Source organism: Camelus dromedarius, chromosome 22, assembly GCF_036321535.1.
Source record: "Camelus dromedarius isolate mCamDro1 chromosome 22, mCamDro1.pat, whole genome shotgun sequence".
Classification (NCBI taxonomy): Eukaryota; Metazoa; Chordata; class Mammalia; order Artiodactyla; family Camelidae; genus Camelus; species Camelus dromedarius.
The window spans coordinates 20,372,982-20,395,970 of NC_087457.1; the positions used below are offsets into that span (position 1 = coordinate 20,372,982).

At 36.4% G+C, this 22,989-nt stretch overlaps 1 long non-coding RNA gene across 1 annotated transcript in view; it reads left to right on the plus strand.

Moving 5' to 3' along the window:
* The first annotated feature begins 5,204 nt into the window (after nucleotides 1-5,204).
* Nucleotides 5,205-22,989, plus strand: part of LOC116149164 (uncharacterized) — a 121,695-nt gene continuing 103,910 nt past the window's right edge. The window contains exon 1 of the long non-coding RNA XR_004132795.2: nucleotides 5,205-5,284. This is a non-coding gene — a long non-coding RNA (uncharacterized LOC116149164). The remainder of the gene's footprint in view (nucleotides 5,285-22,989) is intronic.

Genomic DNA, 22,989 nt, shown 5'->3' on the forward strand with positions numbered 1-22,989 from the left:
AAATTTTGTGCACTCAAGGTTCACCCTTTTTGGCTGGTAATATCATTAACTTAAATCATTTTTCTCTCTTTGCCCATTAGCTTGTCTGATCTAGTATTAAAAATAGAATAATTGCATCATTGTGAACATAGGTTTCACGCATTATGATTTCATTCTGTTTGACTATTTGATAATTTGTAATAGTCAATGTTTTGTTTTGAGATCAAATGTCCTTAGGATATTTTATGATTGCTTTTTTAGTAGGGTGCCAATTTCGCTTAAAAATCTAAACTTAATTTTTCAATTTTCTTTTTTGTGGAAATAAAAATTGAATTTAGGTGTCAGGTGATCAGGATGATTGTAGGTCTCAGGTCACTCTGAACAAATTCCAATAATGAGTCAAACAAAAATTCAACTGCTTTCATTTTCGTAATATTTCTGGGAAACAGTGTATATCCTGCAAAACCTTTTAGGGTATAAGTCTCCTCAGCAGTCATCATAAGATCTATTAAAAAAGGAAACAGATTCTCTTAATACATTCTGGCTCAGAATAAATGTATTTTTATATTAGAAGCTAGAATTTGGACCAGGATACAACTTTCCAATTGGCTGCCCATGGGCCTCAAATAGCTTGCAGATATATTTTGTTCGGTCAAAACAGTATTTTAAAAATAAAACTGAATTGATTGTCGCTGTCTTAAAATTTAAATAGTTTACATTAAAAATTCATATTTGCAACTTCTCTTTTAAAAATAAATGTTAAAGTTTGGCCATGAGGAGTCCCCATTTCACATGAGCTAAGCAGTGGCTGCCCTCTAACCAGGGATACGTGTTCTCTGGCTCAGTTCACCAAAATTAGTCCCTTACTGATTTTGGATATTCTGCATCTGGTTAGATGTAGGACCACTTGATGGAATTTTGGTATAGTTGGAAGGAAGAGGCGTGAGTGGAGGGCAAGCAACACCAGCAGCTTAGACTGCTCTTTACTGAGATTCCAGCAATGCCCAGGGTCATCTTCCAGCCCATTTTTCTCTGAAGCTCTTTCAAGAGCTTCCTTCCACTTCCCATCGCCCTTTGGCTCAGAATGCCCCTTTAGGGGTTGCTGCTGCCACAGGGGATACATTAGAGCTTCTGTTCTCTCAGTGCCTTTGAATTTCTACTATTTCTTGAGTCACCTCCAGGGATTGCCATCCTCTTCCTCATTGACGGGAACAAAATGTGATTTTATTTTTATTTAGCAGAAGTAGCTTTGACACCGAGATGGGATTAGATGTAGCATAGTTGTAAAGAGTGCCATAATAAATTGCAAGGAATTTTGGAATTATAGCAGGTAGTGAAACCTTGGAGTAGCTATTAAATCTGGCATTTCTAATGCCAGTTGAAATGTTAATTTCACTTACTGAATAAAAGTTCAAAAATAATGTTCATTATACTTAAGAATGTAGACGTATAACATTCATATTATAGACATTTTGGATAAATGTAACTATCCCTGTAGTGTGGATTAGATATCTGTATTGTAGAAGGTATCCCCTTGTTACTGCCTTATAGGACTAGGTTACTGTCCTATACAGATATGTGGAATGATAATTCATGTACTTGAAAGTTTCAGAGAATGATAGGATGAAAGTGACTATGTAAAACATCTCCTAAATGTACAGAAAATTGATACAAAGCTTTAATCTCCTTCACTTATAAAACAAAGCTGTTGGACTTGGTAAATTCTAATTTCCTTAGGTTGCAAATACCTGCAATTTTTATAAAATAAAAAAAAATGTGTGAAAGGTGAGAGCAGGCAAAAACTAAAATCAGGAAAAACAAAATTAAACAAGGAACTTGTGGAATATGTAACAGAATTACAGAACCGTGACCTTATTTATGCTGCATCCCGAAGATTCAAGAGTGATGCCTCAAAGCTGCTACACTCAGGCCGTGATCCATTGGGCGAATTGTTTAGTGCCATGCTCCATTTTTGGGTACTTGAAAACCTCAAGAGGATACAGATTCTTCTCATTATTGCTGCATCTTGCTCATTTTGCTACATTTGTCACTGGCCTTATTATTTCATATTTATTTACTTGTGCTGAGTTACATTAATCAGTAAATTATTTCCCTGGACCCCAATCCTGTCAAAGTTATACTGAATTCAGTTATGTTCTCCTAACTTATCCCCTCTCTGTAGAAGTTTCTTTCCCAGCATATGCAAATTTCATCGTTCTTCCTGCTTGCTTCCCCCCACCTCCCCCAGCCTTAGGAATAAAATGTGAGCCATCGCGTTTTCCATATTGATTCCCATGGCACCTCACTTGTCACTACTCTCCGTGTTGGAGCACTTCTTTTCTCTGAGTCATTTGTCTCTGGACCAGCTCTCCTATGTTGCAAACCATGTTGTTGACCTTGGGGTTTAATCTTCGGTTGGTAATGTATTTTTAAAATCTCAGTGAAGTTTAGGTACTGTAATTTATGACTGTGGTTTACTTCAGTCAGATCTGAGATATTCCTTTATAAAAATACCGGCATATATGTGTTGCAAACTTGCCTATCTGAACAAAGTTATTTTCCTCTTAAACATCTTTTGCTCCTCCAGAATGACTCCATTTTGGTTCACAGCATCGAGGACTTTTTTTTTTTTTCTCTCTTTGACTCATTATTCTTTCTGGGGCAATAAAAAGCATTTTGCTGTTGTTGTTGTTGTTGTTGTTGTTGTTGTTTTGTCCCAACATCCTAATTAGAATAAAAAGTCTTGGGTTCTAGTTTTGGTTCAGCCGTTGATTATCCAACATTGGACAAATCCCTTGCCCTCACTCTAGCTCAGTTTCCTCATCAGGGAAATGGGCATACTATTAACTGGCCATCCTCTTGCACAGGATTTTTACAGGAAAAATACCAGGTATATAGCAAAGGAATTTCAAAGTTAGAATTCCATATACAAATAGGTTAGTAGTATATTGTCATAGGTTAGCACTGAGTGTAGGCATGGGATAAATATTAAAGAAGTCACATACCCAAGTTACTACTACTTTTCATAGATTCACAGAGCCAAAGGTAATCTGATACTATCCCCTCACGTGTAAGGTCCAGCAAGCCTCCCTCTACTTATTAATGCAATAAGTTTAAGACTCCTGACTCCTGTCCTGGCTCATAAATAGCACACTTTTGGACCACTGCTTCTCATTGGAGTGTATATGCAGTGCATTTGTTTGACTTTATAAGCCATCATTTCCAATCTGAATGCTCCTCAGTGAGAGAAGAGGAATGTTTTTGCTCCCTTACGTTGATTCTGGGAATGAAAAATGTGCAGAAGATATAATCATTCTACTCATGTATCTTTCAAAGTAATCTACAGGTTTTCTTGAAGTTTAGTTTTAATTTAGTTTTAATCTTCTTTCCTTCCAAATTTCAACACACCTTCTTCAATCCAGAGCTTTCACCCAGTTGTTTGGGTTGAGGTGTGATTTTGTTCTGGCCTCTCTGCCGCCTGGGCTTTGGCTTCTCCACATGGAGCTTAGCTTCTACACCACATCAACCCTGAGGTGGAACTCGTTTATAAGAATAAATCTCTCATACCAAGCATTCATCCAGTGAGGGACTTTATTGCATTTGTATTTTTTGGGGGTGGGCTGTTTGTAATAGGTGTCAGTTACATAGCTCACAGCTTTCTGCAGTTTTGCCAGTCTCTCTTTTTTTTTTCAATGTTCCATTTCTTTTTGTTATCTCTATCTCAGGTTATCTCAAGAACTCTAAATACTTTCCTCTATAACTAACAGAGTCATTTAGTTCTCCTATGAGAAAACTTGGTAAGAGTCAACACAAAGACACAGGTTAAGAGTAGGGGACTGAGTGGTACAAACTACCTGTCTGTAAATAAGTAAGTCACAGGAATATAATGTGCAGCATAGGTAATATAGTCAGTATTTTATAACTTCATGTATTGTGTAATCTATAAAAGTATAAATCACTGTTTTACACCTGAAACTAACACATTGTAAGTAAATTGTTTCAATAAATTAAAAAATTAAATTAAATCAAAGGCTAATGTATATGGGACAAAAAGAGTGGGGGTTGATTAATTTTATCAATTTATTTTTCAATGCAGTTGCTAAGAGAAATTCTGGTGCCACTTCTTTGTAAGTAACATTCCTCCATTTTGATTTATAAACACTGATTTTCTTATGATCGCACTAATACATGTTTATGAAACTTTATAAGCTATAATGAACATTTAGGATTTATTTTTGTTAGTAACAGAATATCCAGCATAGACTGTATTAAGTGATAAAATTCCAGGGTTACATGTTTATGAAACTTTATAAGCTATAATGAACATTTAGGATTTATTTTTGTCAGTAACAGAATATCCAGCATAGACTGTATTAAGTGATAAAATTCCAGGGTTGATTTAATCTAGCAGTAGATCAATGTCAAAAATGATCATTTTCATGTGTGGGTGGCCCCTCTCAAAACGGTGGGTGCTAACATTTGCCAAGGCTACATCTTTCTTGGCCATACTCAGAGAATATTGTCTCTCACTCAACTTTAAAATTGAAATTCTGGATTTTATGCTGACTAATTGATATTATATGCCTATTTCTGATTCAAATCACTGTGATCACGTCGATAAAATTATGCTGATTGATTTAGACAAATAAATGTCCACCACTGGATCTGATTAAGAACTCAGTTCATCCAAACCATATGGTTCAGTACAGGTTGGGGATTATTCCCTAGGGAAGATTTTTAGGGCTGATAGGATGCTGAGTAAGAGATCAACAGTTATCAACTATTCCATATGGAAAGTTTCTCTCCTCAAATCTTATGAGTCCTGAAATGGGAGATCCTATTATTTACATCTAATTTAAAAACTTATACTGATCGTTCTCTTTCAGATGCAAGGTCAGCCAGTGTTGAATATTGGTAATTATAAACCAAATCCATTCTTCACCTTCCTAGACTGTAGTAACCATTATTGCTGCTCACTGACTATTGGTAGCTCTCTGTCTTCTGGGTATGACATAGACTTGACCTTCATGGCCCTCTGTGGTTGGTTGAGACCCTGTGACTAGTTCTGGCCAATATATATATATTTTTTTTTCCAGTGAACTTTTCATGGCAGTGGTGTGTACCACTACTGGACCAAACCTTATAAATGCTGATGAACAACTCTTAAAGATTTTTTTTTCTCTCTTGTCACAGGATCTGGCATAAATTCAGGGAGTAATTGAAGAGTCCGTGAGGATCTCAGAGTAAGGACAAAGAAAATATTGAGCTGAGCTCCCAGCTGACCCCTGATGGACATAGTGAATGGGTAAGAAGTACAACTTTGTTATTTTAAGCCACTGAGAGTTGAGCTCTGACTGCTAGCCCAGCATATCCTACCCTACACATACTTATCTAGTTTTGGCCTGGCATATTGGCACCCAGAAGGCCATAGGCTACATTTTCCAGTCCATTTCTGTGGTCATGTGACTGTTTTTCCCAACAGAATGGGAAAGAAACTGATATATTCAGTGTTCGTATTACTTGTTTGAAAGGATGTCTGTTTCCCTGGGTTACTGCTCTTACCTCAGTGCTGACTGGAAATGACAGTGTCTGCAGCTGTGAAAGCCTCATGTTGAGAATGTCAGAACTTACCCCATATCTTTGGTCCATGGATGACTTAATTGATCAAACGCAGCTACTAGTTCAGTACTTTATATAAAAGAGAAATAAACTTCTATATTCTTTAAGTCCCTGCGTTTTGGGGAAGTTTACTGATGTGGTCTATTATTCACCCTGACAAATATATCAACCTGAACATATAGTCAACCAGCAAGAATTTATATATTTGTACTATATATATTTATACTACATTCTTTCCCCAGGGACTGCAAAATAAGCAAAAAACGTTGCCTTTATTTTAACATCTAATTCATTCATTCATATATGTATTCAACAAGATATTACTAAGTTGCTATAACGTGGATAGGATAGTATTCAAGGTGAAGAGGGATATTAAGATTAAAATGCATGCTAGTTCCTGTGAACATGCTTATTATTTAATAGAAAGTTAAGAAATATGAAAATTAAGCTTTTAGAGGGAACTATGAGCAGAATAGGGTCTACATCATGTTGTGGTGAAAGATCCTGAGCTTTGAAGGCAGTCAGATACAGAGTGAGATCTGAATTTATCCTCCACTACCTGCTTATTATATGATATTGGGCAAGTGATAATAAAATGCACAATGAATATAATTTTGTAAGGTTGATGTTACTATTGTCCTATGAGTTGTCTAGAAAAGTTCATGACAAATAATGGACATTCAATCGATGTCGATATTGTTAGTGTTAATTCAGAGTAGTTTGCATAAGCTGTGCAATTTCAAAGAAGATGTATTTGCAAGAGGCAGCAAAATAAGAGAAAGTTTTGTGTAGTTGGGAAGAAAACTGAGATATGAAAGCTATAAAGGATTTGCCTTAGAAGAGAAGGTAGATGAGTTCAGGCAGAGTTAAACAGATATGGAGGAGCCCAGGGTGAATGGTGCATAGGATAAATGGGTCATGGAGGGGATCAGATACAGCGCAGCAGAAAAGGTATATTAGAAGAGAGTTAAAAGAGAAGATGAAAGTGCATCTTAATTCTTCTCTCGCTGCTAGCATAGAGCAAAGGCAAGGATTGATCCATTTGGGGAGAGTTGAAAAATATCATTTTGGGACCTCCTTTTTTGGGAAAAAGAATCCAAGATTACAAATATAAATTTAGGCACTGCAAGGTAAATAGCAGCAGCTCTGTAATGCATTCTATCCCCTTTCTGGGGAAGGGGATGCTTCTAGGAGAGAAAGAAGGTGACTTAATCAGATTTCAGCGTAAACTTGCTAATGACAGATCTCATAGCAGGTGAACGAATGGTATTTGCTAGCAGAAGAGTTACTATCTTCAGAATATTTTTCCACAGGATAAACATGGTTCTTTAGGATTGATTATGGAAGTTAGACTTTTATGGGATGGCTCTGGGGAAAATGTCACCTTAACTATGTAGCTATCTAAATATAAAATGGAGATGTTTTAATGACCAAAATGCCTCCTCCTTGTAAGAAGTGTGATTGTACATATCACTTGGAGATCTCATATATTAATACAGGCCCAGAACACATCTGGGCAGCTTCATTGAAGACCCTGGACCTTTCCCTCCTTTGCTTGAGCCTCATAATTACTTGAATTCTTTAAATTATTAGTAATGCTTGATACTGGGTAAGATCTCTGATTTGTGTGAGTCTAATTTAACAATATGATTTTTCATGTTATTTCAGATTGGTGCATTGAGCTAGGTTGTATCTCAGATCCACAAATCCCAATAGCTAAGATATTTACTACTACTACTACTACTACTACTACTACTACTACTACTACTACTACTACTACTACTATTATTATTATTATTTATTTTAGCAAGAAAAACGAGGAAATGGGGAAATATGATGAAGACTTGATGTCATATTAGTTAGTGGCCTACCAATCCTTGTATGAAATGGTGAAAACCCAATACATATTATTGGAATTAGTCTCATCAATGGAAATTGTAGAAAATCCATCTATGTATGGGGGAAATGACTTAATGGATAGAAAAAGAGTGGTTAAAAAAGGGCAAATTGATTAAAAATTCTATTCCCTGGCCATTATTAAGCAGCCTTAATAAAAGCTAGACTTCTAAAAGAAGAGTAGGTGGCAGTGGAAAAAGATAAAATCAGTAAGGTCAGATTTTTCTGGTCCTAGAAATTTTCTTATGCTTCTTTGATAACCAGGAGAGACGCTGCTTTCATTAGCAAAGTAACTCAGCTATGACTGTTGGTTACTCAAAAAGTTATATAAGCAGCTGGAGACCTGGTTCAGGTAACTGTGGAATCTCATGGGATTCTTTCTGTTCAAGCATTAGGATACATTAAAAACAAAGCATCAGAAATGCCTGGAGAATAATTATTGGCATAATCTTTTTGAAATAACTATCAGGAAGGTATACAGTTGACATTGTATATTGCTGAATGGAAGTGATTATGTAGGTGAATGGCTGACCCCCAAGTTGCTGAGACCTTAGATGAACAAAGGCATCTGGATAGTCTCCAACTAACAAGGTGTGTGTGTGTAGGGGGGAGAACTTCTTGGCATCACTCTTACCTCCTAAAGGGCCATAGTAAATTACCTCTACCTGTCCTGTCTGAAGAAATTTACTCCCTTAGTTAAAGGCTAAGCTATAAAATCCAAAAAAGATCGACCGAAAGGCCAATATTTGCTTGCTTAATCTCTGGTAGGGGATCTGAGACTGTATGCACTGATTAGAGCAAGGGGCCTGATAACAAAACCCTCTTAGAAAAGCTAGATATAGGTGCCCAGTATAAAATAATTCCTACGGAGGGGGGAGGGTAGGCAGTGTGCTCTGAATGACATGGAAGTAAACTTGGGATGGTTGGAGAGAATAAAGTTAGGAGTGGAGTTAAGATTTGGAAAGTGTGACTGGATACCGATAGTCCTTTCCATTTTTCATGAATGCATGCTTGGGATGGGTATTATGTCCAAGTAGAACATACTACCTTTTATAAGGAGGATATCTGCTAAAACCACCTTTCATGCAATTTTAATTGGCCTTAATAAATGGGAAACTTTGGAACCAAGCATTCCTCAGTAATAAACATTAAGCTATAGCGAGTTCCAAGAGGGAAATGAAATTTCTGCTCTCATTAAGAAATGGTTGGGGAGTTTTGACTCTTCATCTCCCTTTTTAATAGTCCTGTCTGGGCAGTACTTATGGAAGACTGTGTTTAGAGGTTAATACCAGCCTACTGAGGGTTAGCCAAGGTAGTTTATTTGATTGCTTCAGCTGTGTTTGACACAATAAAGCCTGCACAGGAAGTGCAGAAGGCCAGTGGGGACTGGTGCGATGTTACCTACTTGGCTGACACAGCCTTTTCAATAGTAGATTTGGAGCCCAGCCAGGTACAGTTTGCAGTCTTGTGGAATGGAAATCAGTATGCATTCATTGTTTTGATACAAGGAAATTTGAATTCTCAGGCATATGGCCACAATCTAATGAGGTAAGACTTGAACATGATAACCATTAGAGCAAGTTCGTATACTGCATTGATGACATGCTTATCACTGATTCCTCAGAAGAAGAAACTATGGAGGACAAATAGAGGCTGGCTAACATATCCAGCTAGAATTCAAGGCCTGGCTCAGTCTATGAAATTCCTGGGGATTATATGGATTAGAACAAAAATACATTCTCATGTAGAAGCTTTATACATAGAAATAACAATAATAAATGTAATTTTTAAAACTAAAAAAAAAAAATTCTGAGAGACCCTGCCGATAGGAAAAATGCTATAAGCCATCAGGACTATTGACAAGTAGGTGAAATTGCATTCCTCTTCTAAGACTCCTGATGGCCCCTATTCTCAAAGTTACTAGAAAAAAATTGAATGTATAGAGGGCCATGAGCAGAGAAATAACCATTAAAAGAACTGGAGAAGATAGTGGTGCAGACAGCCCTACTTGGTCACCATGAACCATAACTGAATATGCATAGACCAGAGCTTTGGGCAGAAACTAAATAAGGTGAAGATATCTTGGATTTCAGATTTGTAAACCATCCAAAGCAGCTGCTCATTAGAGACTATTAGAAAGCAGTTGTCAGTTCGTGCCTAGGCAGTGGGGAAAACTACCCACACTAGAGATGTCTCTGGTGGAAAATACCAATTACATCTTGGGTAATATCAAAACAGTTTGAATAGGGATGGAGAAGCCAGCAAAATGCAATCATGATGTTGCAGTCCCATGTTCAAAATCGTGGAATTTAGGGAGGATTCACCACATACACAAGGAAGTTGACTTTATAGAGCTTTTGTAAACAAATCTAGATTCTACTGATTTACTGGAATCACATGAACTATGTATCTGTGGGTAAAATGAAGATATGTCAGGATCCACTTGGCTCCTGCTGGAAGTGAGGTGACTGCACACTTCGCTTAGAGTTGTCTTGTGTTAACTTGGGCCCAAATGTGAGAAGAAAGTCCCAGGGGAGGTCCTGCTCTTTTCCACTTTACCTCTGTCTCATAACTGCTTTGTATCTATGAAGATACACTTCATTAGTGAAGAAAGATAATCTAATTGTAGCAGTCTGATTTGATAATAGGATTGGACATTCTCTCAATCATGAGAAGAAATATGTACTTGGATGAATAAAAGTAATCACAACAAACCACAAACCTGAAAAGTGAATGAAAACCAAAATGATACATATTTTTATTACTTACTACCAGACACCTCTATGACATTTTTTTCTTTCATGATTTGGCTGCATTCTCTGTAATCACCCCTTCGTATGATAATCATCTTGAAGTATCATTTTGTGTAGAAAGAGTAGAAAGATAGTTTGCTTTTCTTCTCGCATAAACACTTTACTTTTCATTATTGATGAGTTAGACTAGGGGCCCAGGAGAAGTAAATCCTCCGCTTAAGAGTTTTAAGTGATTGAGGATTGGAGAATCCTTCACAGTGTTCTTTGGTCTGTCTCAAACCTTGTTTCTCCTCTGCCACACTCATTTTTATTTTATTTTAAAAATTTATTTATTTTTCATTGAAGTATAGTCAGTTTACAATGTTGCATCAATTTCTGGTGTACAGCATAATGTTTCAGTCATCCATGTACATACATATGTTCATTTTCATACTCTTTTTCACTATAGGTTACTACAAGATATTGACTATATAGTTCCCTGTGCTACACTGTATAAACTTATCTATCTATTTTATATATAGTAGTTAGTGTTTGCAAATCTTCGGTTCCCAATTTGTCATTTCCTATCCCCTTCCCCTTCGGTAACCGTACGTTTTTTCCTATGTCTATGAGTCTGTTTCTGTTTTGTCAATAAGTTCATTTGTATCCTTGTTTTTATTCAGAGTCCACATTTAAGTGATATCATATGGTTCATATAGTATTTTTCTTTCTCTTTCTGGCTTACTAAACTTAGAATGATGATCTCCAGGTCCATCCACATTGCTGTAAATTGCATTATTTTATTCCTTTTTATGGCTGAGTAGTATTCCACTGTACAAATATATCACAACTCATTTATCCAGTCACTACATTCATATTTTGATTGCAGTCCCTTTAGAACATCTGCATATCACCTGGCCCTGCAGTTCTTGTCAGGACACTGGGTGAGTTGGTCCTGCAGGTGGTAGAAGAATTCCTGGAAGCCATTCCTATACAGGGTGGCTGGAAATAACAATACATGATAGTGGCTGTGAGCAGCACAGATAAACTCCAATAATGAAAACTAAATGTTCTGTCAGCTCCCTTACCTGGATCCTCCAAATCCCTGCAGTTATTTCAATATCACTTGACATGAGGGCAAGGGTGACAAATGGAAGCATGGGTGAAAAAGACAGTGATCCTAGCTAATTAAAAAAAAAAGTTTGATTTTGCTAATGTCATGTACGATGCTGAGAACACAGTACTGGAGGCTCTTCCCAGGGCCTTGGAAGAGACGAGTGCAAGTGAGGAGCCCTGAATATTAAGCTTCATTACTTTCCTGGTAAATATGCCTCTGAGTAGGACCAGATCATGAAAGAATTTGAAAACAGCAGAGGAAGCTGGATTTGGCACAGTCTGCACCTAATATATGCAAAGGACATCATTATGACCAGATAGCTTAGACATTCAGAATGAGCTAAAGATATGTAAGTGGTCTTCGTATGCTAAAATTATCAACTCAGTACTCATCAAATTATCTTGTTATAATATCAAAGCTCTTCAGAGAAAAATGTTTCATCTTTGCTAAAGTTTTCGTAATAATGGGATACTAGGGGATGTAAGAGTTATATTAAAGAAATAGGATCAGTTTCACCCGGGCTAAATGCATTAGCAATGCATTAAATCATCCTCTGGCTACATCAAATGGTTATCACTTTGCTAAAGCACCACCAAAGAGATTCTAGCACAATCTTTTATCAAGGCCATCACACATTTCAGACCTTGCAAATCCAGTGCCTTCATTCTGATTTATTTTTTATCTTGTCTAAACAAATCTTCAACCATGAACACGTTTCTTCATTTGAAAAACAGGACGTGTTTAAAACATTATTAAAATACTTGCCCTTTAGTTGACATTATCAGAAAAAGAAAGCTCCAGTGGTTGCCAAAACTGAAAGAATGATTCTGCAATGGGGGAAGAAGCAGCCTTAAGGATTTATTTGTGTGATGATTTAAGACAGACAAATTTTATGCTGCTGAAGTAGAAACATTTGAGAAGCCAGTGGAATGCTGATCCCTCTCGTGGCAGCAGTAATAAGCCCCCTTGAAATGGAGACATGGCCTGTTGCAAGTATTTGACATTTATATTCTCATTAAGTCATCAAAAAATGTTTTTAAAAGACTTTTTTTTTGAGATAATCAATTTATCAAAACCTACTCAGTATTTAAAATGTTTAAGATATTATAAATTTTGTCTTACCATTGATAACTGAAAAAAGTGTGTAAGGTACAGTAGATCAGGTTGTGGACAATGCTTGGTACTTACATGGGGTCATTGTTTCTTTGCGGGGTCCAAAGAGGCCCTTGTATTACAGATTGAGAAGATATTTCCTTCTCACAAATAATTATTTTGGAAACCCTCGAAAAATGCAATATTACTCCAGTTCTGTAGCATGTAATGTTTTCTTCAGCAGCATTATAATTTGCCATATATATATTTCATATGTTTTGAAGCAAATCAAAAAATAGGTCAGATATTTAGCTATTAATCTGCCTCCGCCAAACCTTTGAGATTTATTATGTAAACATTCCTTTCAAGTGTATTTATAGAATACACTTGAAAGGAAGAATGTAAAATAGGCTTTGTTTTATGTAAAGGAAACACTAAAATGTGAGGATCATTAGCCTGTTAAATGTCTAAAATAACTTTTATTTTATCATCTTTGAGTAAATACATCTGTAGCTCTTTCATATGTGCCCAAATTTCTTTTTATAAGCTACTGAATAATATGAGATGAGAAGTACAACTGGGTTTTCCTACTCACTTAAGCATTGTTTCTAACTCTACATCAGCTTGCATCCAAGAGCTATTTGAGGGTGAAGCCTTCTTAATCAATCTCATGTGGCCAGATTGAGAATCTAACTGTACCAGTAAACTGATTATGCTAATTTAACCACACATATTCCACAGAGCCAAAACCATTATCTAGTAATCTTGATTTTTCTGTATTTTAAATCATATACATTTTAGGCCAATGCAGGAAAGAAACAAACCCTAATCTTAAATTGATTACATTTGCAAAAGCTTTGCCTTGGGTATTTTCATAAACCTGAGTCTGAAAAAATTTTAATTGAAAGAATATAACCTAGGAGAATATTTAAGAGTAATGCTTTCAGAGTGGCAATAATCTAGTGTCTCCTTATTACTAATCTTGTGAAATCCAAATACCCATATCTAGTAATAATTTCCTCCAATAATTTCCCATTTTTCAGTCTTATCTCTCTTTATTTTCAATGAATCTCTTTATTCAATCAGAACAATAAGTTTGCTTGCTTGAACATTAATTTTTACATTTTCAATTTAAATTTCTTTTCCTACTTAAAAGTATTATATGCAGTAAGTAAAAAAAAAAAAATAACATCATTAAAGTTTATGAAAGTTTCTCCCTCCTTCTGTGCATTGGATCCATATTTAAGAACTTAGCTCCTGAAATTGCCCCTCCTTTCTCTTTCATTTCTACATCATTAACTTTTCCCTTTCTTTTGGATCGATACCATTTTGATATAAAGGAACTATAATAGCTTTATCATTTAAAACAAAATACCTTTTTTTTCTGTTTGACTGTTCAGCTTTCTCTCTGCTGCCTTCATTTTACCTAGCATTTTGTGCTGTGTTTTTTAACAGTTAAAATTATATTTTCAGTATTTATTCATGAAAGATGTAGAGCACCCATTTTAACTGCTGTGTGGTATTCCTTTGTATGAAAATATCATAACTTATTCACTCTTTTCACTGTTGAAAAACAGATAAATTTCCAGTTGTTTGTACAAATAATGCTTCAATGAAAAACTTGACTAAGATTCCTTGTGTACATGAATGAGAAGTTCACAAGACTAATTAGAAGTTGAATTTCTGGGTATTGAAATGTGACAAATTTAGTTAGACTAGACATTGGGAAATTTCTCTCATTTCACTGTACCCTTTTACCACCTCACTCACAGTGGCTAAGATTTCCAGTTTCTTCACATCCTTACCAATTTTGTTTGTAAATTTGATGTACGTGAAATGGTATGTTTAGAATGGCTAATAGAGGGCAGAGGAATGACTGTCAGTTGTATTCCTGTGATCAGCTGCAGCAAGAGGGATGTATTCATTCAAACAGCCTTTCTTTTAAAAGTTTTCCAAAAAGAAACCAAACCAGAATCTTGGGAAGCTATTCTCAGGTTAGATGAACTTGCTATGGAAGGGAAGTGGATACAAAAGGCAATAGGAAGTGATTAGGTGGATATTTTGTGACACTGCAGACATCCCCCATTCATGACCAAGGCACCCATTCTCCAAGCTGCTGGTGGTTTGGGATGCAAACCTATTATATCTAAAGGATTATATACTAATGTCCCTCTCAAGGCATTGACCTCAGTTTATAATAGAACTGCTTCACCAAATGTTATGCTGCCTTCTTGGGGCAAGTGCATGTCCAGCGTCTTGTAAGTCAATGAGTACACACAGTTCTGGTCCTCTTGCCACAATTTGGGATTTCTACGAAGGACTGTCCCAGCTTCAGAACTGCTCATAGTTTTGATTAAGTTGTTTGTCATCGTTGCATCACAAGATTTCCCCCAATGAATCTTACTTCCTTTACACCTTTAAAGTTGTTTTTTCCATGAGTATTCTCTAGTAATCTGCCTACCCGCCCCAAGCATGAAACTCTCAGTCTCAGCATCTCTTCTGTAAATCCAGCCTAAGATGTCCTTCAGTACAGTTGGATGATGATCACCACAAATGTTTTGCTTTTCTTTTGTAAGCTTTATTATTCCTAGGCGCATTGTAGGTTATTGTCATTATGATCTGTTAAGAAAAGATTACATATTACTATCTATCTATTCTACTTTGTTGTTGGTATAGACAATTAAAATATTTTTTGTTATGGTTAGCTAACAAATTATTATTAATAATTTTAATAGTTTTTTTTAAATTTAAAAATCATGGCTTAGACTTTAGTTTTCATCCAAGGTGAAGTAGCAGGGATTGAATGAACTCTCCCTCTTTTATCACAGTTCTTTTCTGCTATGATGAGTTATCACAAAGTCAGTGGCTTAAAACGTCACAATTTATTATATTACAGTGCTGGGGATCAGAACTTTGAAATGGGTCTCACTGGGCTAAAATCATGATGTCAGCAGGGCTGCTTTCCCCTCTGGAAGCTCTAGGGGAGTATCCATTTCCTTGTCTTTTGTAGAGACTGCCCGCATTTCATTACTCACAGTCCCCTTCCATCTGTAAAGCCAACAGTGGCTGGTCAAATGTTTCTCACTGTGCTCTCTCTCTTGTTCTCATTCTCTGCCTCCCTCTTCTCCATTTAAGGGTACTTGTGATTACTTTGGTCCCACCCAGATAATCCAGGAAAATCTCCTTATTTCAAGATCATGTGATGAGCAACTTTAATTTCATCTGAAACCTTAATTCTTCCTTGCCATGTAACATAATGTACTCTCAGATTCTGAGGATTAGTATATGGGCATCTTTGAGGGGTGGGGCATTATTCTGCCTATCACACACTTGAAGCCAAAAAAAAAAAAAAAAACGCAGAGAAATATGTGTAAATCAATGGTCTTAAAGACACTGAATATCAGACAATGGATGACAGTGATCTCTGAGATATGGGAAAGAAATGAGGTAAGCCCAATGATTGGCCCAGCTCAATGTTGAGAAAGTTTCCAGGCCACAGAGCAGGGAGGGGGAATCCCAGGCAAAGCCTGGAAGGTTCCCTGAATTGAGGAGATGGGGTTGAGAGTTCAGAGAGATGCAGGTAGTTAGAGATACAGGACAAAATACCAGGGAGAAAAAGAAGTATAGGGAGAGAAAATTCTGGAGATCTCCAGACATCTCCTTGGAGAATTTAGGTGACTACCAATCAGAAGAAACTACCCAAGAATGGGGAAAAAACATCTGAAAGGATTAGAGGTAACAGTGCTTGGCTTTCACACAGGGCTGAGTACTGCCTGTTCCCAGCAAACTGACAGGGAAACCTCAGGATTTGTGGAGCATCGTGTAGAGTGCACATAGAGTGTGGCGAGGAGTAATTAACACTAGGCTGAGCACCGCTCCAAGTCATACCTAACAAATCTAAAAAACCAATCCCCAAATTTTCAAAAACATTCCAAGTAACTTAATTGCAACTCAGGACAAACTCAAGAATATGTATAAGAATACAAAAATATCTATCATCTAGCAAGTTAAAGTTCAAAATATTTTGGGCATCCAATAAAAAAAAATGACCAAGCATATGCGGTAGGAAAACAAATCACAAAGGGGGAAAAATCAATTAAAAGTGACTCAGTGATAGAAAGTGAGGAAAGAAAGCAGCTGGATGAAGACACAGCAATGGAAACTCTCCCAAATAAAACAAATAATTAGCTAAATGAACAGAGCAACATAATACATGTGTAATTGGAGTGCACAAGAGAAGAGAGGAGGGGTACAGAAATATATTTGAAGAAGTAATGACTGAAACGTTTCTGAATTTGTTGAGAAGTATACACCCACAAATACAGAAGGCTCAACAAGTTAAAGCACAAGAATCATGAAAAAGGTGGCATCGATACATACAATCATCAAATTACTCAAAACCAATGATAAAGAGAAATCTTAAAAGCAAACAGAGGAAAATGACACAGTGTGTACAGAGGGACAGATCTGAGAATGTGGCATGATTTTCTTCAGGAACAATGCAAGTGAGAGGAAAGTTGAGTAGCATCATGGAGTGCTGAAATTAAAAACAAGCAAAAAAACCCCTATCATCAATTTTACCTTTAATGAAATACCTTACAAAAATGAAGGCAAAATAAAGGCGTTTTTCAGAAATTCAGAAGCTGAAATGATTCATCATGAGCAGACCCACACTATGATAAATGTTAAAGGAAATCCTTCAGGCAGAAGAAGAATGATACAAGGTTGAAAAGTGGATCCACACAAAAGAAGGAAGCCATGGAAAAAGGCAATTAAATGAGTAAATGCATGTTTGTTTGCTAGGGCCTTCCATAGGGAAGTACCACCAACTGAGTGGCTTAAAATAACACAGATTTATTGTCTCACAGATGTTCAAAAATGAAGTACATCGGTGCTATACTCTGTCTCTGACACCTGTAGAGAAGAGTACTTCCTTGCCTCTTCCTACCTTCTGGTTTGCTCGTAGTCCTTGGCATCCCTTGGTTTATAGATGATTACTCCAGTCCCTGCTGCTGTCTTCACATGGCCTTTTCCCCTGTGCATCTGTGTCCCTGTATCTCTACATCTCTGAGTCTCCTCTCCTCTCTAACAAGGATACCAGTCATATTGGATTAAGAACTCACTCTACTCCACGATGACCTCGTTTTAACTAATTACATCTGCAGTGACCATATTTCCAAATAAGGTCACATTCTGAGGTTTAGGAATTCAGCATATCTTTTCAGAGATACAGTTCAACCCAGGGTAATGCACTCTTTTTTTTTTATTATTTAAATTTCTTTGAAAAATAACTTAAAAAAAAGAAATAACGGTGTGAATTTAGTCTGCTTTAAAACTTTAAGCATCCTGTTAAATGAAAATAATTGTTTTCCAGTCTGAGTTATTTCAATGGAAGAAGTACGTACTTATGGATGCTATTCTTTTTCTGTAAGTTAGTTTGAATTGAGATTGGACAAAGTGTCTTAGCAAGTACATACATCATCTATGTTGGTCCCAGCTAATTTTATATGAATGTTTTATGGTTACTGTATTTTTAAATTCCTTGAAGATAAGTTGATAACTCAAAGATATGTGGCTAAACAGTAGGTAGTTTTAGATAAAATTGAGAACCTCAGAAGCATAATAGACTCCATTGGCAATAAAGTTTTTCTGGCTCAGTGATTTGCTTCAGTTTGTGGGGGAGAAGCTCTGTAATTATATACACAAATAGTGAAAGAGCAATCTCAAAGACTCCCCAGAAAAAATTATAAAGTCAGAATCCTTAAATAAAAATATCAGGATAGAAATTTTTTTCTCCCAACAATTCCTACCCTGACTGATTTATATCTCAGAGTACCTACGTTTCATTAATCAGAACAGGAAACAGAAGGGTGAAGTGGCTATTTTTCAATTTTATCATTTCAAAATCATCTGCCTTGCAATAATGATGCACCTGCGTGCTCTATTTGCTGTGCTTCATTGCCTTCTGCTCTGTGCATTACCACCCTTGAGTTGGCGCTCGAATCCCTAGGTGGAGAAACTATGTCACTCCACTTTTTTAGTTTAATCATCCAGCCTGGGTGATCGTGATTTCAAGGGTTAAATACAGTTTAAATCAAAAGCACACTAGACACAACCTATGTGCTGACCCTTGTGAGAGGTCTCCCGCGTCTGGATCAGAATATGCCTCTTTCATGCTACATGGTCATCTGGAGAAAAAAGGCATTTAAAAACCAATTTCCTAATACTTTGAAATACTGTAAGATATTCTATGAACTGGAGACCATTTTAGCTTGTTATAATCCTACAAAGGAGATCTAAAATCTGTAAAGAGAGGTTCTACTCTCCACTGACCTTATTGCAGAATCAGTTAGGCCAAAGCTGCTTATGAGATGCTATACAGGATGCAAATGCCCTAAAAAAGCTTATTCAACTAAAATCATTAATAATAAACAAAATACGAAGAAAAGACAGTTTATTACAAGGCAAGAATAAGGCAAGTTTATGATTAAAATAATTTGGTTTTAATAATTCTTCTGAAAGTATTTCTGAAGCAGCAGCAGCTGTTTGCTATACTGTTCACAACTTAAGAGGCAAGAATAATTATAATCCAACTACATCAGTTGGCCAAAAAAATCCTGTTAACTGAAGTTAATACTGTAACTGACCCTAAACTGCATGGATTGCCACGATAAGAAAAAGAAAGTAATAACACTGAATTCACAGTTTTATCCAAATACTTGGGGCCACAGAAAGATTATGAGAGCAAACACAGGAGTAGGAGAAGAGGCCAGGGTACAATAAGACTGGGTGAGGTTTTCATGAAAGGCTTAGAGCGAGGACCCTTACACTGAGAAGAGTCATTGGAAACAATCCTCATATAGACCTCATATTCAGAATTACCTACCAGCCCAAACTTCTGATAGACAGAATGCCCTTTTGAACATCCACTTCCTATTCTTGATTAGCACATCCTGAAGACTTGTAATTTTGTCTCTGTTCTATCAGTGTTGTTAGAACAGTCGTTAGAACAATCTAGTTTGCATCCTTGCATACTAAAAGCACCGAAATCCAATACCAACATCGGTGCAAGCGATTCCACTCTTAGAAATTGAGATTCCCTAGCTTTTCCTTGTTTCCTAAGGTGTTTTTTTAAATCATATATTTATTTTTCATTGTGGTAAAATTGGTTTACAACATATAATAAGTTTTACGTGTATAACACTATATTTCTGTTTCTATATACCCTACATCAGGCTCACTACTAAAAATTTAGTTTCCATCTGTCACTATACATTTGGCAGAAGTAGAAATATAAGAAATAGAAATATAATGTTGTATACATGAAACTTATATAGTGTTAGAAATTAATATAATACCACACGCATTTTGTCCTTCACTCTGCAAGTGTTTCTTTGGGTCTTATTCTGATCAACATGTATTTTACTCAATACTTCCTCCCCACTCAAATGTTTGAGCACCATTCAATAACTGTGAGGCAGAATATATTAAAAGAGAATTATTGAATAAAAATTCTTGGTGCTTGCTGCCTTAACTAAATCCCTACACAAAATTTTTTGCCCCAGTGACAACTTACAAGAGAGAGACTCTTATTTTTATATCTCCTATTGATCTGTTTCATTGTGCTTATGTGGTTGGGTTATGAGGTTGATCATTCAGTGACCATCAGACTAAACATCACAGACTCATTTCTCAAGTTATCTCAGTATCCTTTGTGGCTAGATGAAAAAGGAAAACATTCAACTAGTAAATCCAGTTTCTCTGGCCAAAAGACATAGTTCTGGTAAAGAGCATTGCAATACCCCTGTCACCAGTTAGAAAACATGTTTCCATTTGTACAGCACTTCTGGGCACTAAATGCAGTAACGTTGGCTTCTTTTCCATTGGCCCCTGATCTGGCTGTTATATTTTTTATGTATTCCACCTGCTGCTGTTTCACAATTGGAGGTTTATGCTCTTTTATTCTATCCCATCTCATCTTGCTGGCAAATTTTTATTTGTTTTATTATATGTTTTCGTATCAAAGCTTCCAAGATACTTGCATTACAAGGCCACGTGGAAAGTCCTTTATTCCCTCAACTCCTCAAATAGATGTGGATGATACTGTGTTTTCTATCTATTTTGTCCTTATATGATGTATTAATATTCCATAAGCCTTCTTTCAGAGTAGACATAAACAAGATGTCTTTATTTCACTTTTTTCTCTATCCCAAAATGGTCATAATGATTCTAAAGTAAAACTACACTTTAAAAAAATCCTGAATTTTCTTCTGTGGTGCAAAATTCCTTTTGTCTTCCAAATAAAGTCATAAGCCAACTACACATTCAAAATGCATACCATTTTGGGCATGGATAGCTGTTGTCACTGACAGATCTTGAGACATGCATCATTTGTTCAGCCTCTTTTACTTAAATAAAGACTGTCGTTCCAGAGTAAATATCTTGTTCCTTAAAAAAAATGAAGAAACTGCCCCCCTCCAAAAGATTGGGCCCCATGCTCAGAGTTTCTCAGAGACTGAAAGGAACTCTTCTGTACCAGATCACTTTTATAATCCCCAAAGACTACATGAGGTCACCTAAGGATATGCTCCTTCTCCTTAATCATAGAAGCCATTGGAAAGCATGCAAGAGCAAAGGAGAGATGATGGAAATAGTGAAATGTAATTAGTATGCTTCCAGTTTTCCAATCTGGCTCAAGAGAATTGATTCAGCCCAATTTGCCAGGCCCATAATGTAGGTTATTTTGTAAAGAAAAGAAAGGCAGGTCATCTTCTACTATAATTGCATATTATAAATATATAACTTGCTTTCATCCAGAGGAGGAAGTTTGTTCATGTGAATTTGTTTCCATAACTGCTTGAGAGTTTTCAGAAGGATCGGTGTTTAGTTTATCCAGGAGCAAAAGCTAACATACTGTCAAAAAGAAGTTTAGATCTCTGTGTGCACTCAATTTAAAGGTCCAAAAGAAGCATCTCACTACTTAGAGAGCCCAGCATACACTCCCTACAACACACGAGTCAGAATCAGCTGAAACAGTGGAACAAGAAGTCGTGATTTTGAATAATGAAATCTTGTGACTTCCACTTTCAAGAATGGCCATATAGGGTATTCAGACCAAATGTCCTGCTGAAAACAACTAAAATCCTTGGTTAAAATACATTTTAAAGGCCTGACAGGACTGAGTGGAATTATCAGATGAAATTGAAGGGAAAATCAGAACTCTGCCATGTAGATAAGCAAAGAAGCTACTTTTCCCGAAGGCATTTGCTGATTCAGGCAAATCTGAACTTTTGTTTTGTTTTTGTTGACTTGCAGACTTCCATTACTTCTGACCTCACTTCTCACTACTTTCCCTTTGTTTCCTATGTTCTATATACACTGGTTTTCTTTAATATTTTGTGATTCTGCTGGTAATCACTATGCCAGAAAGGGATTTATTGACAATTTCCTGTCATATTATTAACCTTCCGTCATAAGATAGGATAATCATGTTAGGAATCAGCTCTGTCAAAAAAAAAAAAAATCTACCAAATAATAAAACTGAGGTCTTCAGTCTATGAAAATAAATGAACAGCATTAGTGGCTGGACTCTCTGGCATAAGTATTTGGTTTAGACTGTGGAATGCAGAAGCATGTTAATCATATTTTACTATTTCTATCATTTCCCCTTTGCTTTTGTTTGCCATCCATTGGCTTTCACAAGAAAGCAAGGATTTGTCAACATAAAGTGGTTAAGATTGATCCTAGGGAATATGAGTCCTAATCCAGTTACTATTAATATATTTTGCTCGTTCATACCCAAAGACAAAAGGAAAATATATTCCTCTAATTTTCACGTTCGTCTATCAAGTAGATGCTGTGGTGTGAGACATTCATTGCCCTAGTGGATGCTAATGGCCGGCAGTTACATTCTACTATCAGGAATTGCCCTCACAAAGAAAGCTACTTCACCCCAGTTCATTCATGTCCTTTCCCCCAGGACAGCCCACATCCAGTGACTGATTGATGCACTGGATGCAATGAACTTGCCATAATATGAATGGTGATACCAGATCCCGATTTCTCTATGGAATCTTCTCAGGCCTCTATAGTAACTATAGCATGGTTCCCTTGGTGTAATCCTGTTATCATTGCTTTCTTACTTATGCTGTTCCTGAATGTACTTTCCAACTAACTTTTTGCAGACAAATCTCATAATAGATTCTCTTTGTAGAAAACCTTATCTAAGATAGTTGGTATCAGAAGTTGTCCTAGGAAGCAGGTATAAAATGAGGTTTGGTAAAATGGACCACCCACTAGTTAGATGGCAATAAAGGTCTTACCTTGGCATGCTTTAGTGTGCAATTGTTAAAATTTTTCATTAGTTGTTAACTGAATGGAATGTACTTGCTCTCATTTGTTTGAGAAGTATAGGAGAAGAAATAGTTCTAAGAACTAAGGAACCAGATGGCTGTTGCTGGGTAAAATCAAAGCGCTGGACGAAGACAATGAAAAGCAAGATTCGTCACCAATTTAAGGCAACATGTGAAAGTCAGAGGTCTTTTTGGCAGTATA